Source organism: Triturus cristatus, chromosome 8 (genome assembly GCF_964204655.1).
Source record: "Triturus cristatus chromosome 8, aTriCri1.1, whole genome shotgun sequence".
Taxonomy (NCBI): domain Eukaryota; kingdom Metazoa; phylum Chordata; class Amphibia; order Caudata; family Salamandridae; genus Triturus; species Triturus cristatus.
In genome coordinates this window covers 1440456999-1440462681 of record NC_140591.1, presented here as the reverse complement: position 1 = coordinate 1440462681, position 5683 = coordinate 1440456999, and the positions used below count along the sequence as shown (strand labels likewise).

General features: G+C 45.3%; 1 long non-coding RNA gene across 1 annotated transcript; it reads left to right on the top strand.

The window, feature by feature from the left end:
- The first annotated feature begins 2282 nt into the window (after positions 1 to 2282).
- LOC146805896 (uncharacterized) lies at positions 2283 to 5366 on the top strand. The gene is made up of 3 exons (XR_014967521.1): positions 2283 to 2562; positions 4004 to 4114; positions 5061 to 5366. It is a non-coding gene; the product is annotated as an uncharacterized LOC146805896 (long non-coding RNA).
- Positions 5367 to 5683: the final 317 nt, after the last annotated feature.

Here is a 5683-nt window from a genome sequence, read left to right as displayed (position 1 = left end):
AAACAATACACTTAATACACTTAGTATAACAAATAAAGAAATAGTTGGGAAGGTGCAATTTTTGATTAAGTCCATATGATTGATCACATATGCCTCATGATCATGTATGAATTAATTTTTTGAACTGAGACGTTGTGTAGACTCTTAGTGTGCGTCGACGTTTCGACCCTATGTAAGGCGCAAAATTTAATAAGCGTCACGGCGGGTGTTCCTCAGGACGGAGGGGTATATATGTAACCTATGGGGTAAAAAGGAACTTCTTTAAGGGTGTGTGCTAGTGAGAACAGGTAATTGAATATGTGTTCGGTTAGGTATAGATGCTTACCCTGCGCAAAAGTCAATAATCACTACGCATGCGTTAGGTTTCTAACTTCAGCGAAGGTCGTTATTATTTGACCTATGGGATAATAATATCAAAGGTGTAAAAGCTATTTAAAAGAAAGCAAAGTTTAACAACCAATAAGCGTGCGTTGTAATTTGACCTCTGGGATAATAATGTCAGAAGAGTAATAGCTATTTAGAAGAGCAAAGGCTAACAACCAATAAGCGTGCGTTAGGCTTCTAAGTCCAACAATAGTCGATATAGTATAGGGGTGGGCGGAATTTGCGGAATTAACCTCCGCAAATTATCGCGAGATTGCAGAAAATCTCCGCAAACACGCCGGAAATATCGCGAAGATGCGGAAGTTTTTTGCCGCCTGTTCGCGGTATTTTTTGCGTGTTCGCGGGTCGCCAACTTACCCATGCGGTCGCTCATGGGCGCGGCCATCTTGTTTTCACTTGTCCCGCCCTCTGGCGTTGTTTACTTCCTGTTCCGGGTCGCGCAATGCATGTTCGCGGTCGATATTTCCTGTTCGCGATCGCTTTTACTTGATCGCGTTGCTTTTTGCTTGCTCAGGGAGAAAATATCGCGCGAACTTGCGCACGTGGTCGCAACGGGCGCGGCCATCTTGTTTTCCACTCTATTGCATGGTTCTGGGGCCTGATTTTCAATCCTCCCTAAATCTTTTCAATCCTTTGTTTATAGCCACTTTTTTCGGATCTTTATTACTTATTATTTCTCTAACTATTTTCCTGCCTCTATATTTTTGGTTTTTGTGTACCTTTTTTTTTGTTTTTTAGCTACTTTTTCTCTTTGTATTGCCTGCTATTTATTTCCTTTACTCCTTTATTTATTTTACCTTTTCTTTCCCGCCCCGTCCCCAGAACCATGTCCAAGGGCAGGGCTGTTCGCCGGCGCAGCCAGAGCCGCGACCGCCTTCCTTGCGGAAGGCGGCGCCCACAAGGGGTGCATGCACGGGCCTTATTTGGGGAGGCGGAGTTGGCTGCACTAATTTTCTTTGTGCAGCGCCACCTCCCCTCAACCCTGGCAGCAGGTGGCAGGCCTGGGTCCGGGTACGGCCTCCGGGAGCGTCGGCAGCGGTGGGGGAAGGTGCGCCGGGCAGTGTCTCGCATCTCTGGGGTCCGGCGCACCCAGGCACAGCTGACGCACCGGTGGTCCGACATCCTGGACCGTGAGCAGGACCTGCTGGACCTGCTAGGAGTGGAGGTCCCGGGGCTTGGTGAGTACCTATTTAATTATTACAACTTTGTGTCTGTTCTTCTGCTCTATGTTATATATTGCGAATATCTTTTTTTCCTTCCAACCAGATAGAATGTTGCTGCTTGCAATACATTCCAGGTTAATAATGTTTAAAAGTCTTCTGTGATTATGACACAGGTGCTCTTCTGCGCTACTACTAATCTTACTTGTTTGCAGCTTTGCGTTTGCGCTTGCTTAGCGTGATTCTTTACGAGTTTATTTTAGAGAAATTAAGTTACGTAATGCTACAGTGACTCATGTCCACTCCTTACTTTGTCCTGTCACTAATAGATAGGGGCGGATTGATACATAGGTTTAGGTACTTTGTATGAGCTTCTAATTGGTTAGTGGTATGCGTGATGCCCCCTCACTCAGTTACGTGACGTGCTGCTAGTACGCCAGTCTTTAGAACCTTTCTAGTTTGTTCAATGAGTGGAGGTAGGCTTTGCAGTTACTTAGCAGTAGCAGATGAGCATCAATCAAACCAAAATTGTGTATATACAAAAAATGTAGTCATGTTAATGTGTCCTCCATGATTGGATCATACACATTGTTGAGGAATACAGTCGAAATGCATACTTAATGTACAATTGGCATGCCTGGAATAGGTGGGCTAGGTTGGGTGGTAGGTTGTACTAATACTTAGGCTTACTTGTAACTTAGTTTTCTGGAATCAGAATGGAAGAATGGATTACTGTTGATAAATAGTAACTTAAGTAGTCGAACTGCGAATCCCCCGATATTACATGTTGACCAGATGAGATCGGTCAATGTAGTTATTGCAATTGTTTACATTAGTGTTTTTTGACCGTTGTTGAAAAAAATTGTATTTGCTTAAGTTGACACCATCCATCAATGTTTGTCTTTCTTATATCTTTCCTGTTCATCAGCACCCAGGGGCAGACGGGCAGGGACTGGGCAGTCGGCGGGACAGGAACACCACGAGGAGGACACCGCTGAGGGCTCCTCTGCTGGCCCCAGTAAGTCTTCTTGTTTTTAATAATATTTCTTATTCCATAACTTTTACTGCCCCATTTCTCCCGAACTATAGTGTGTTTCCAAATGCTATTTTTTACCACCAATTATCCTTCGATCTGTACGGTTTCAAAAAGCTTATCCCTGCCTCCGCTATGATGACTGAGTACTACTACATACTATCAGTCTGTCTGTCTGTACTGTAGTAGCTAGTCTTGCCCAGTGCCACTCTTTGTGAAAGGTTGTAATATAAAACTCATATTCACCAGTAGCTCGTACAATCCGTTGGGTCGTTGTCTTGTACTACTTTTTACTCTTGTTGATGTTTAGGCTTTGAAAATTCACAGCAACAGCCCTACCAGATTTCTTAATATTTTGATATGATACCCTATAGGACATACAACTGTTGTAGGGATCTTGCACATACATTTGCACCAGAAAATAGGATGTTGGTGATGGTAGGTTGGACCTTCCTTGCACACCTCAATCAGAAATTCCGCACCCACCACAATTCCACTGCTTGACTATAGTACTGTCTTGTCATACCTATTAGGTCTCGGAACCCTCCCCCCAAGACAACCAACAAGTAGACAACCCAGAACATTAACACACCCAACCTCTGTCGTGGAAGCAATTCACATGCACACCCTTACTTTAATTTGCTCAATCGTGTAAGTTAGTCCACTCCACACCAAATACCACAAAGTCTATGTAAGTTTAAAATTTTTATTTCAATTTGAGAAGGTCTGTACACTGTTATCTTAGCAGCACCAACCGGCAAATCAATAACATTAAAACAAAATACATTGTTACACTAATACAGTTGGGAATTAAATCATGATAACTGAAGTGGTGGAAGGCAGCACCACCATCCCATAGCAATTTAGTTTATATACATTTATAAATGAAGATGTGAGTGAAGGGACCCCTCACCTCAGAAGAACCTAGTACTGGTAGTTGGTGCATCGTTCAGAAGCTCTGGTTCGTAGAAGCGAATCTTGCGTCTGTAATGCGAAAAAAGGAAATGGTGTGCGTTAGTATATTGCAACTTGCAAGCATTTCTCAGCCGTGCCAAAAAGTGTAGCATCTATGGATAAGCAATATGGACTAACAGTAACAGTAGTACACCAGTTCTTCCTAAAAAAGTGGCTTGTTAATGTTTGTTGACCGCCTGTACGCAGCGCGTAGACTAGACAGTAGCAGTGTGAGGCAGGTCATGTGGGCTCAAAGGTGTCTTAAGAAGCTGCAAGGTAAAGGTAACGTCACATGTGCATGGCTAGGGCTAATCAAGCAAATGCTACAATGATCATATAACTTAGTGTCTACTCTACTACTACCTGATTTGTACTAGTGATTTATGTTAGTATTAACTCATTTTTCAACCTTGCTACTGATCAATAGGGGGGAGGTGTATATGTTGCCTAATAAATGTGTAATGTTTTCTAGGCGCACTACCGACCACCATTGCTGGGGCCAGCGAAGGCGACGCAGAGGGCGAGGATGCGGCAGTTGCAGATAGCAACGGAGGGGGAGTGGCAGCACCAGTGGCAGGCGGTGGTAAGTTAGATTCATAATCTTTAACTATTGTTGAACTTGACAGCACACTCACTGCAAAGGTGTACTGTATGTATATGTATACTGTAAAGTTGTGAATTAGGGCCCCATTAGGATGGTGGGCGTATTGCCCCCGCCGGGCTGGCTGGAATTCACTGCCGTCACAGCAGGGGCAAACCTCCCGCCATCCCTGTAGAAAATATTCAGACATGTCTAGGCGGAAAAGGGTTCAATATGGCGGTGGTGTCTCTCTCACCACACCGGCAGCCATATAATCTGCATTTTGGAATGCCTTTGCGTGGCGGCATTACCGTCCGCCACGGAAAGGCATGCACACATTGCAGAGTATGCTTGGGGGCCCCCATGGAGGGTACCTACCGATGCTATGGTACCCCCCGACTTTCAAAGCAAAACGTGACAGGCTCCGTGCGAGGCCCGTCATGTTGTGCTTGGAAAAGCAGCACAACATTTTAGCATTGCTTTCAGCGTCACTGTGCCGGGCGCATCATCCTAATTAATTGTCCCCACGGGACCCCCACCCTTTTTAGCAGTCGGATGGCGGGCGGACAAAGTCCGCCCACTATCCGATGTCGTAAGTAAGTATGAGTTCTTGGGGACGTTTGAAGAGTGAACTAGAAGACTAGAATTCCCTTTAATTGGTATAGGACTAGGAGCCAGAGTATTGAGTAACCAATGGCCTCATCTATCTGATTTCAACTCCGCTTTGAAAGTTTTATGGAGAAGAGCACCTGGTGCACTGTTCAACTAAAAAGTGTAAGACAGGTGGAAGGAAGAAGGACGGGCGACATTTAAAATGTTATGTACTACTGTGCTTTATTTTATAGTGCTACTCTACCATGCCACTATGTGTATAAATAATTACCTTGTCCTACTGTTTTATTAAGACTATATTTTACAATTGTCTTGTTTTTTTCTTTTTGATACACAGCTACTCCGAAAATCAACCGGAAGGAGTTGGCCGCCAAGGCACGGCGCCGGAAGCTGGAGGCAATCCAGCAGGAATACCGGCGGCTGGTGGTCCTAGCCGAGGAGGAGGAGAGTGCAGCAGCAATTGAAGCCTCCTCCAGTGCCCCGGGCCCCAGTCACCGCCCTCCAGCGGTACGGCGCCACCGTCTGGCGGCTGCCCGCCGCCACCGTGCCATCTCCGGTGCCCCCCCCCCACTGTGGTTGCAACTGCCGCGGCCTTAGACGCCGCGTCGCCCATTTAGAGGACCAGATTCGTGTCCTCCTCCAGTCCCGCCCCACCAGTTAGTCCCTGTCACTGCCCCTTTTTTAATTCCTGTTTGTTTCCTCACTCGTTTGGGCGTTCTCTATTTCTATGGACAGTCGTTGGGGTTAGGGAGGGGGGTGGGTCAGCTTTTGTGGGTTTAGTTTATTTGTTAGGGTCAATTAAATATATTTTTCTATGTTACATGCAATGTTGTTAATGTTTTGTAGGTGGGGTAACTGTTTTACATCACACTGTTTCTTTGCTGGTGCATGGCCGCCCATAGCGTGTGTTTGATTTCAATAATTTGCTGACTGTATAAGACACAAACAGATAGATGCGAC